The sequence below is a fragment of the Peromyscus eremicus genome, chromosome 2 (assembly GCF_949786415.1).
Source record: "Peromyscus eremicus chromosome 2, PerEre_H2_v1, whole genome shotgun sequence".
In the NCBI taxonomy this organism is placed as follows: Eukaryota; Metazoa; Chordata; class Mammalia; order Rodentia; family Cricetidae; genus Peromyscus; species Peromyscus eremicus.
Genome location: NC_081417.1, coordinates 60,980,675 through 60,992,860, shown reverse-complemented (window position 1 = coordinate 60,992,860; position 12,186 = coordinate 60,980,675).

Genomic DNA, 12,186 nt, shown 5'->3' with positions numbered 1-12,186 from the left:
CAGAACTTGACGTAGTCCTGATCCTGCCATGGAGGATTGTCATCAGCCGCTCTTGGGTGGAGTTGTCCATCTTCACACTAGGGAAATATTTCTGGCTGTTTTTGTTCATTTTTGACCCCATCCCACCCCGTTAGACCAAGACTACCATTTTAAAGATGCTAGCTGGGACAGAGGCTTGCCTCAGGATTACTTACTATACCAGAGCCCACAGCTGTACCACGTGCATTTGCTACATCACTGGCTTTAGGGAGAATGCCAAGACAGATGCAACAGCAAAGCCAGTGATGGGTGTCCACAGGTAGTCCACCAAAGGGCCAATGGTAGCCACAGCAGCAAGAGTACTTAGCTGCTGAAGGAGATAGCGTTCTCTCAAGCAGTATTTTCTAACTTAATAAGAGAATTGTTGAGCAGTCTTCAAGACGCAAACAGGACAAGGTGTCAAAAATGCTGTGCTAAATCATGTATATGGCAGAATAAAATGACATGGCAAAGCCGAGCCAGAGAGTCACTGCTTCACGGTGTGTATGGCTTCACTTTCGGAAGGCACAGAAGAGAGAGCTCTGCAGAGGACCCCGGGGCATGACTTCATTCCAGAACTAACACGAAAAATAAATGCAAAGCAGCGAGTCCTCCAGGGGCCAGTCCAGCATTGCACTCTGCCTGCCGGCCCATCCATCTCCTGCTCCTGCCTCCACAGGCCACGTGAGATAGCGGGGGGCACGTGGCACTCGGCGTCCCCCTTGTCTTTCTGGTTTTTGACATCTCACTTGGGAAAGAAGTTTTATGTTAATTTGATATTTTTTTCTTAGAATGTATATTTTAAAAATAATCTTAATCTCAAAAAATATTTTAAAAGCTGTCTTGAAAATTCTGTCAGTTTGCTTCCTGAATAAATTATAGTCAGTTAAACTGTTGATGAAACTTCCTAGAAAAGATAATTTTTTTTCTAGTTCCCATGCTGCATAAGTAAAGTCTAGTTCTCACTAATGCTTGTCATTGTGAGCGTTATAAACGTCAGCCATTCTGTTGGGAAATAGTTCTGTCTCGTTGTATTCCTGATGTATTTTCATGATGGTGGACCCTGCTCAGCATCTTCTCACAATCTCCTTGCCTATGGTTATAAGTGGTCCGTGATTTAGGGTGGTTCAGCGGAAAGATTTTTCAGCTCTACCATGGTAGGAAAATGATATACATCCAGTAGATCCTGTGTTTGGATATTTGTATTTTGATTTCCAAGAGTAGCCATAAGTGGTACAACACTTTCTTGACATGAGAAGCAGTGGCAATAAGACCCAGCTCCCAAAGAGCCTCTCCAGCGCCTATGTGAATAACTGGTGCCATTCTTAGGGCTGTGTCATTACATCATGGTCAGTGGGGTGGGTCTTTCGAATGGATTTCAGTATGGCATTGTCAATTTACAATAGGTGTTACCAGAACTTAACCTCACCATGAGCTGAGGGGCATCTGTGCTTTCTCTTGTGAAATACCCTTTTAACTCCATATATATACACATATATGTGTGTGTGTGTGTGTGTGTGTGTGTGTGTGTGTGTGTGTGTGTATGTGTATATGTATATTTGTCTTTCTTGCTATTGTTTAGCTAGGTAGTTTGTTCTGGGGATCCCTGTCTCTGTCTCCTGAGCTTCAGTACCTACACAGTTTTCTCACAGGTTCTGGGGGTCTCATCTCCACTCCTCTCCCTTGCCTCGTGAGCACTTTGTCCACCAAACCATCTCTCTATCCCTCATTCTTGTTTTAAGGGTTATTTTTATATTTGGATATAGTCTTTTAGTAGATAAATGTTTTATTTTAAAGATGGGAAACTGGAAATTATGACCAAATAGAAGTCTAATTTAAAAGACTTCCATTTGTGATATACATCCAAATAAAAGGTTTTGGTGCTATATAAAAAACTTGCTAGATGAAGACCATTACATATGTATCCCCATTTTTCATTGCTGGTGCTTTCTTTGCCTCTGTGAGCAAAGGATTATGGGCATTCTGATTTTTGTGTTGTGATTTTTCAGTTTTGCTGAATGTTCTCATGGGTGGTAACACTATGTTGTAGATCTCTGTAATGTGCATATATACCACTATACACATGCCAAAACCTCTAGAACACCCGGCATGTTTACTATATGTGTAGTAGTTTTTACTGCTGCTCTGACAAATTTAATACAACTTTGCTGCTTGTTCCAAGGTCTGCAGGAGTGAAGTTGACTGGGCTGCAGTTGAAGTGTGAGCAGGGCTGCAGTCCTTGTGGAAGTCTGAGAATCATCTCCCTGAGTTTCCCAGCTTCTGTGTTTCTTGGCCGTGGCTCCACTCCTCCATCACCAGCAACGTCAGTCAGGCTAAGCCCTTCTCATGCTGTCACATCTCTGGTTGCCTTCCTTCTGCCTCCTTCTTCACTTGTAAAGATCTTTGTGGTTATGTTGGGTCCATCTGGGTAAGCGGGGATGTTCTCCTATGCTAGCATGAGTTGATTAAACCAGTTACTTCTCTCTGCAATTCCCCTTCGCTGTATAATGTACTCAGATTTCTAGGAAATGAGATGTGGATGCCTTTGGGAGCATTGTTACTTTGCATGTGGAAGAGGATTTTGTGTGTCCTGTCCTATTACTTTCCACTTTATTCCTTTAAGTCAGGGTCTCTCACTGAATCTGAAGCTAGTTTGGTGGCCAAGAAACTCCAGCAATCCACCTGTCTTGACTCTCGGTAAAGCTGAATTACAGGTGTGAGCAGACATGCCTGGCTTTTTATGTGGGTGCTAGGACCTGAACTAAGGCTCTCATGTTTGTGCAGCAAGTGCTTTTATTCACCAAAATATCTCCCCAGCCCCGGGGAGTGCTATTCTGTCAACTATGGTACATATCATTCATTCCTAACATGACTCTATTTAGCATTTTGACTAGTCCATGAAGTCTGGTCGTAGTTACATTAAGTAAGAAGGCTTTTACAGTGTCTGAAGGGAGTTGACAATGGACCAGAGATGAGCTAGGCTAATTAACCTATTATGTATGTAGGAGCTTCAGGATTTAGAGATGTTATTGCCTGATATCACTCACTTGAAAAGTGTCAGGTCCTAGATATGAACTCAGGTCCTCTGACTTCATGGCTACACTTTTGACCAAGTCCTACCATCAAGGGATTAGAGAACTAAAATATGGGACGCTGGCAGGACAATTAAATATATATATTTAAATATAATAGATAAATAAATATATATAATATAAATATATATCATAATAGATAAATAAATATATATAATATAAATATATATATCATAGCATGTCAATCATATTTAGAAATTTTATATATAATATAAAATATATATATCATAGCATAAAGAATGTCAGTCATATTTAGAAAGTTTATTGTGGGTGCTATTAAGATGGATCATGCAATGTACAATGTACTGTGGTGGAGACAGGATGGGGAATTTTGGTAAATTCCTCAATTGTGACGCAAAGACATTTAGGGATTGGCAGCAAGCATCATGTGCCCTGAGGCAGTTGACATTGGTGGTGATGTGGAGATGCCAGAGGAACACTGTTCAGGATCGTAGGGGAGACAACCACTGTACAAACTCCTGCCATAATAAAGCATGAGTGACACTGGCCAGCAAGGGACCCAATTGGTGGATCCTGAACTTGAGTGTTTATGATAAGACTTTATTTATTTTTATTTTTTTTGGTTTTTCGAGACAGGGTTTCTCTGTGTAGCTTTGCGCCTTTCCTGGAACTCACTTGGTAGCCCAGGCTGGCCTCGAACTCACAGAGATCCGCCTGCCTCTGCCTCCCGAGTGCTGGGATTAAAGGCATGCGCCACCACCACCCGGCAACGATAAGACTTTATTGACTATCTGGATTGATGTGATCTGGGAATGGAGGTTTACAATGCAGTTTGGGGGATAGTGATAAGTAACATACCTGTGTTGCAAATACCAAATGCAATGAAAACAACATATCCATGACTACAAACTTATGACCACTTACTAATGCATCCATATTATAGGTTTTATAAACAGATTTAAGTGCAATATATAAACTTGAAGACAAGTTTCAATTGCAAACAAAGTTTGCTCACTAACAACCATTTGTCTACCTCCTCTTTGAATTTGACGTTCAGAGTTTTTTTACTTTGTAATTCCAAATAATCCCCTGGAGTTCTTGGTTCCTGTGTTACCCATGGTTGATGGTTCTGTGTGTTACTATGTGTAAACTAATGGTTGATGGTTCTATGTGTTACAGCAGAATATCCTGAGGCTTTGAGGGCCAAGAAAGCCAAATGAAGCTTTGCCATTTTCACTTCTGAGTTGTTGAAGAGTCTCCTGGGCACAAGAGGGCCCTAGATCAATGTCCCAGATTCAAAGATAAGAGACTGTACTCTAAGGAACAGTGATTCATACTAGAAGGATGCAAATAGTTATGAAGAGACTGAGTATATTAAGAGAAAACCATGCAATTAGTATTTTTAAGATTAAAGTTAAACAGAATAAATAAATCACAGAGCTATTTTTTTCCCACAAAGGATCACTAAAAATAGACATTGGGAATTTAATTTTTTGCTATTTCCTCTCACCTTTCTGCTTTCATTTTACCCACTCTCTTATAAGCTAAAGTGTAACATGTATCTTATGAAGTTTTTCTAAGTTCACATTTCTCTTATCTATTTCGCGGTTGGCTTTTATTATGATAAGATGCACGCTGCAGAGCACCTCCTCCAGCTGTGGAGAAGTGATTATAGTGCTTGTCTAGCGATGCTGAGCGGCCCCCTACTCAGCACACTGACGTCCATTGTCTAGGCTCACTGAACCGAAGCAAATAGACCAACTTGTACTCAGCACACGGTTGACGTGTTAGCCCAACAGTGGTTAAGCTGTTGACTACAACTTCTGATTACTGGGAGACTGTATGTGTCCAGGTTTCCTTCTGTCACCGGGATCAAAGCTATACTCTTTTTGCTGTGAAATTTCCCAGAGGCTCACAGGTGGTTTGTGTTTGCTCGCCTGAGTGCAGTGGGAAAGGGCAGGGCAGGTACTGTGTTCTCCCAGTGATTTCTCAGGTGGTTTTTAGATGCTCCACAAAAAACATTCCTCCTTCCATCAGTCAAAACCCAAAAAAGTCATTTGCAAATCGATTCATGCAAATTACTTCCTTTTGGTCCCCTCACTCTTTCACCAGACGTTTGCAGGGAGATGTATTAGGATTGCCACACGGGCCCGTGCGTGATTAATAAACATTTCTTATGCTCACATGATTTCTGATGATTTTGGTTTTTGTTGGCAAAAAAGAATGCCCTAAAAGTAGAGGTTTATGAAGTTTTAAAGCTAGCTTAATGACTTTTCACTTAATGTGTGCCAGGTTGGCAAATGTCAAGAGTACTATTGATAGCATATTGGAATGACCCCCCAGCTCTCTGCATTTGGGCAGGTCCATCTGGACATTAGATGGTTTCAGCATGTGGGCCATTGTGTAACCAGTAACCACTTGACAGATTCAGACTGTAAGCTAGCATTCACATCACTCAAAGGTGGGAGTTTTCATTGGTTCATTGCAGTTGGCTGGAAGTCTCAGAGCAGATGTTTTTCTTTGGCCTTGATGTATGTTGGGTAGGCGGAGCAGAATAAATCTGGCTTTCTATGTCAATCTTCATAATCCTCAGTCCAGAAGAAAAAAGTGAAGTCCTTATGGAAAAATTGTAGAATCCTCACAGTCTAAAGCTCCTTTAAGTAACTGGAAACTAAGTATGTGATTCCAGCAGGTGATAAAGAAAAGGATGGTGTACTGATTCTCAGCCAGGAAGAGCTGATGGGAGATTTTTGTCTTTGTTTCGTTTTTATGAGTTATCAAAAGGCTCATTTAAATGCATGCTCAGGAACCTATCACTCACATGACATTATTTTCTGTGTCTGGTATCTCTTCATGCCCAAACCATATGGAATACTTGTAAGATAAGGTCTAACAAATTTAAACATTCCCTAACTTGTAATCAACAATAATATATTATATTTGGTAGATCTTGCTGCTGTGGCACAAAGTTCTACTTACATTCCACAGCCACTCTGCTGGAGTACTGACCCATTTTATTGACAACTTGGCAATGAGTCTGCAGGAACACCATTTTATTCATGGACTAATGATTCTGTGAAGAAGATAGAGCAGGTTTTGTTCTTCCAGAGGAAGTGGGGGTTGAGTCTGTCACAGACTATGAAGGCTCTGATTTTACTATACTTACATGTTAAGTACAGACAGCATCTTACTTTCTGTCTTCTGGATGCTGACAGAGGACATGAAACTCCTGGACCAGGAACAAAGATGGAATAGTGAGCAGTGTGAGCATCCTGCTGATTTCACTGCCTTATGCCCTCCAAGTTCTGCGGGGTGGCATAAAAAGGCCTAGAGAGATGCTGCACCCACAGGAGAGGGCGCTGTACTCACAATGAATGGGTCATTACAGGAAATAGACTTACTGCTTTTAGTGTAGCTGATAAGTAAGCCTACTCTCAGTCTAGGCGGAAACTCTACCTTCAAGGGTGCCTGCTGCTGACATGACCGAGCCAGTAGTTGAAAGTGGGCTACTGAAATCTCCTAGTATTGTATTAAAATTTATTATCCCATCCTGAGAACTTAATACTTCTTTTATGCATTTAGAGTCTCTGTGTTAAATGAATATATATTTTCAATTGCAATATTTTGTTGCTGTTGATCCCTTTATTATTATATAATGACAGAGTCTCATTTATTGCATTAAAGTCTATTTTGTAAATATAGGAATAGCCATCCCTTCTCTGTTTTGCCTTTCTTTGCATGTACTATCTTTTTCTATGCTCAGTTTTCAGTATAGTGTTATTGGCAGAGATGAATCTTTTGTAGACTGCACACAGTTGGATCTTTCCTTCCTATTTATTCCTTTTATTCACTCTACATGTTTTTACTGGGTAACTCAGTGCATTAACATTCAAGGTAGTTGTTTCCAAGGAAGGGATTACCACTACCATTTTGTTAATTGGCTTTTTTTTTGTAGACTCTTGTTCTTGTTATTGTTGTCTTCTATCACAGTCTGATTTAGTACAAAGTTATCTCTGGAATCCTTTCATTTTCATTTTGTGCTTCTGGCAGAGAGCTTTGCTTTGTGCTTATCAAGAGGTTTGTATAGGAATTTGGAAGAAAGATGTAACAGTAGTGGCATGAACCAGTCACTGCAGGGATGGACTAGCTGGGGAACATCTACCTTTGACATGCATGATGGAAGGAAGGCACTGTAATTGGAGTAGTAAACACAATTTTTAAAAAATAAGATAATTTAGGGAGTAGAACAGAGGGAAAGATGGCTTTAGCACATGGAGTATGCGCCAGCAGTGTGGCAGAGGGTAGAGACTGAGGTAGAAGAAAGAACAAAACTCTAGAAAACACGTGCTTCAGTCTTGAAAATAAGATAGAAGTTAGGGAGCAGAATGAAGTTTTAATGTGTAGAACCCGCTTGAGTGGCATGGACGGGAGCAGCATTGAAAAGGAAAGAATGAGAGACTCAGAAAACACCCCAGGCCCAGGACTGAGCAGAATCTCTGCCACCAGGCAGGGCCCGGGATCTGTACAACAGACTGGCACTCACAGTATCCCCTCTACCCCCCAGTGCTGATCACAGTACAGGGGCTTTGTCAGGGATTTGGTCACAGCCATGGCAAAACTGGTGAACTTACTGGTCTCGTATCCAATCTGAAAATTATCTTTTAATATTTCTCTCTGGATCATCATATTTAATGTGATTATTGATATGGATGAATTAAAATTTGTCATCTGAGCCCATTTTCCATGTCTTCTTTGCATCTCCATTTCCTTTTCTCTCTAGAACGTTCTCATGATTCTATCTTGTTTCCTCTGACAATTTCCTAAATTTCTTTTAACGTTTGTTTAAGGGTTAACCTGGGCCTCCCGACATTCATATTTAACTAATGATAGTCTCTGTCTCCACTACTGTTTCACATGCAGTGAAAGTCTTCAATGGTATAGTCTCAATTCCTCCTCCCTACCTTTGTGCCATCATCACACATTTTACGTTTTCACATTCTATAACGTCTAGTGCCATTCTTACTATTTTAGCTTTGAAGCGATGAAAAACAGGAAAAGATAAATTTTATATTCATCTACTGTTTTCATATATAAATATATAGACACACACATGTCTATTCTTTAATGATGTGTGTGTGCCTACGTCTGTTACATGTGAGTGTGGGTGCCTGCAGAGGCCAGAAGAGGGCATTGGATCGTCTGGAAACGGAGTTACAGGAGGTTGTGAACTACCACAAAGGAGATGGCACTGGACTTGGGTTCTCTACAAGAGTAATAGGCACCTTCCACCACTGAGCCATATCTCTCTCTCCAGTCCCCGAGTGCCTGCATTGACTCAGATCCAGTGTCCACTCTGATATATTTTTTCAGCTTGAAGATCTTTAAAATTTCTTACGCACTGTCTAAGCTGACAAAGAATTTATTCAGAGTTTTTTTCTCCCATTTTTAGTGTCTGCCTGTGTGTGTCACACATGTGGGCGCATGTTTCTGCACCTGTGTGCACATGCATGCGAAGGCCGTAGATCAATGTCAGAGGACCATCCTCAATTACTCTTCCACCTTATCCACTGAGGCAGGCAGGGTCTGTGAGTCAAATCTAGGGCTCACTGATTTGGCTAGTCTTGCTAGCCTGCTTGCTCTGGGGATCCTTCATCTCTAACTTCCTCATAGGCAGCATGGCAAGCCCAGCCCCACATTAAATTTCCTCGATTTTTATCTGAATTTTCTGAAAAGTCTACATTTTTCTTTTCATTTTTGAAAGAGACTCTTGCGAGATATAGAAACCGGTGTTGTTTTCTGCCTTCCACGTTCCTGATAAGTCTTTGGTAATTTTTATTTTTCTTCCTCACACCTGGCTGTGCTTCAGGAATTTGTGATTGTGTTTCTTCTTCGTAGCTTAGATATGGTATTTCCGGTTCTTCTTTTAATATATCATGCTTGCTATTCCCCCAGCTGCTTGGATATTCTGTTTCATGGTTGTCATTAATTTTGGAAAACCCTTGGTTATTATTTTTCCAAATATATTCTTCGCCCCTTTCTTCCTTTCTCCTACCCTGTCTGCTTTTGATCCCCCTTTGCTCTGAGGAAGAAGGTAGGATTTGTGTAAGCAGTTGCTCTGAGCTGCTGATCAGGCCGTGAGTCCATGAGCATCACCGGGAAGCACCGCTCCATCAGCTTTCTGGGAGTAGCCAGGAGTAGCTCAGCAAAAGATGCATGTACTCTCCCTGCTGGAGAATGATTTTCATTAGAATAGTGAATGTGGTAAGCACAATCCTCACAACACTAACTTCAGAATCTCTCTATCTTAAGAACTTTATCTCCTCTAACACACACTGGGGCACACACATGCACAACATTAATGTTAGTATAATTTGAAAAGTTATTATATTTATTTGTGTGTGTGTGTGTGTGTGTGTGTGTGTGTGTGTGTGTGTGTGTGTATGTGTGTGTGTATGTGCACACATGTGCTCACACCTGCCATGGCATGTATGTGGAGGTCAGAGGACAGTTTGCAGGAGTTGATTCTCTCCTTCCACCGTGTGGGCTCTGGGTAATTGAACTCAGGTTGTCAGGCTTAGTGGCAAGTATCTTTGTCCACTGAGCCGTTTCACTGGCCTTCACGCAGGTCTACTTTTTAAGAAGTGTGGACTAGGTGCCTTTTCATTCAGTTTGTTACAGCCGTTCCTTCTCCCTGTCATAACCTCCCCTCAGGAGTCTCCACAGGCGTTGTTTATCTAGACATGCTCCCAAGGCTCTAGTGTATGGCTGGATAATTAACCTCTCTATAAAAAAGCACAGTGATGCTTTGAGTCTTGAAAACAGTCACGCCCCCAACAATTAGGTGGGTTGCTTTGCAAAATAACCCCCCCTCTCTGTCTCTGTCTGTCTCTGTCTCTGTCTCTCTCTCTCCTCTCACGTTCTTTCCTTTTGGATTGAGGTCTCAAATTACTGTACAGTCTGGCCTTGAATTTCCACAGTCAAGAGATCCTCCTGCCTCAGCTTCTCTAGTACCCGAGACAACAAGTATGCCCCAGTGAGCCTGGTGATGGCCATTTAAAAAAGACTGGACTATCTTTCTGATCTTTATATGGGGAAATGTGTACTTACCAGGGCCTATTTTGTTTTGACATGTTAATAGCACATTTCTTGAAGACTCTCATTCACCTAAATCTACCTGTTTGGCTTGTTTATTCAGTTGATAGCTTCTGAATGCTTATTGCCAAACATTTTGTGAATAATACAGAGGTGCTGCTTGTAGCGAGCGTATTATTTATTAGAGGAGATAAAAGTACTAATAGTTACAATAATACACAATTTGCTGTTTTTATTGTTCCTAAGAAGCAGAAACCACATGGAGCACCTGTTTGCCCTTTCAATTGCTAACTAATTTCCTGCATGCACTCTCCCCTGTTTTCAGAACGAGACTGCTGGGGTTCCTTTCATGTGCTCTGGGGTTAAAAAAATCTCTCCCTGATGTACATGCACAATTCCAATAATATTTATGAGAGTTACGGGTGCCAGCAGGAGGGTCTGGCCCTGGAGCTGTTGGAAGGCATTTAAACAGCTTTTCAGCGAAGATTAATGATTCCAGAAAAGAAAGAAAAAAAAAAAAAATAAACCCAAGCGTGGTCTGTCAGCCAGAAGTTAACTCGAAGGGATACAGCGGAAGCAAGGCAGGGAGAATACTTCCCCAGCGAGGTGTGTTTGCGGACTTTAGGTTGCCACTGACGCTTTGATGAATTACACAGATAATGCGTCTGACAGGAAGTTGTCAAAGCTTGTGGATAACAACAGAGAAAATAATGAGGGTTACTTTCCCAAAATGCCAAAGCACACCGACGATCTGTTTGTCTAAGAAAATAGAGGGAAGATGAATTTTTCTGGATTACTTTTCTTTGCTAAGACAGACTGAGAAAGAAACATTCCATCTCAAGTGGTACTGTGTTGTAAACGGGATGCAGGTGTATGTCCTGGAAAGACCCAGGCTTCAGAAACTTCCTGTGAGCATAGCATCCTGCGTTAATGTCCTCCCCGGGCTCGGTATCTCCACTTTGGGGAAACAGACTGAAGGATGAGGCAAGTAGCATCTTGTGTCAGGAATTTCAAATATTCCTCCAAATAAATTGTATTTTGTCCCTTCCTCAGAGCGCCGTTGAGATCACTTCAGCATTGGACTTTCTTGGTGTTCAGACTTTTCTTATCGTGGTCTTGCACAGAGAGCTCTGGCGAGGGCCTGTGCTCACTTTGGCTCGGCAAACCATTTGGTGCTACCCGTAGGAGTCCCTCATTTTTTACATAGTTAATGAAGGAGGGCCTCAGCTCTTCTGCCACTTTTACAGGTCCATTATCCTCACAGTGAAAACGGACTGCTCCTCCCCCGATATGGGGTCTGTAGTAAAGGTCCCTCCCGCACCCCTGTAGAACCAGCTGCCCCGTTGCACTGCCCAGAAAGGGCTTTTGATGTGGATGTTCACCCTGCCTCTCAGAGATGCTCCACTTTCTCCACTTTTTGCTCTTGGTCTGTTTTGAAATAAACCCAGGGCCTCTTAGGTACGAGGCAAGCACTCTAGCACTGATCTCCACCTCTGGCCCCAGTTTCTGTTTTTCATATTTCTTTTTAAACAATGCGTTAGAGCAAGCAGTCCCCCAGGTGACAAATGTGACATACTCTCAATCTGTATGTTCTCACCTGCATTTCATGAAGCTCATTGAACTTAATACCTTTAAAAGAAGAGTAAGAAAGATTAGGTGAGCTTAGAGTGCCGTGTGCTGCCAGAAACCAACTCTGCATAGGGAGATGATGCTACTTTTCCGCTTTGGGATTTGGGCAAAGCAAGCTCTGAATGACTGTGAGTCCCTATTTATTTTAGCAGGAAGTCTCAGGAGAAGAATGTGGTTAGAATAACACCTAGTCATCACAACAGGTCATTTCTGCTTCTAGCCATGTTACACTTCATGCTAAGATTTTTTTTTTAACCTAAAATATTTCCTTCAATTCTCACAACCTCTCTAGCTACCAGGCATTACAGAACACTCATTTTATAGACAGACAAAAAGTTAAGTGACTCATCAAAGTGGTTTTTTTTTTTTTTTTGTCACATAGACTTTATTTATT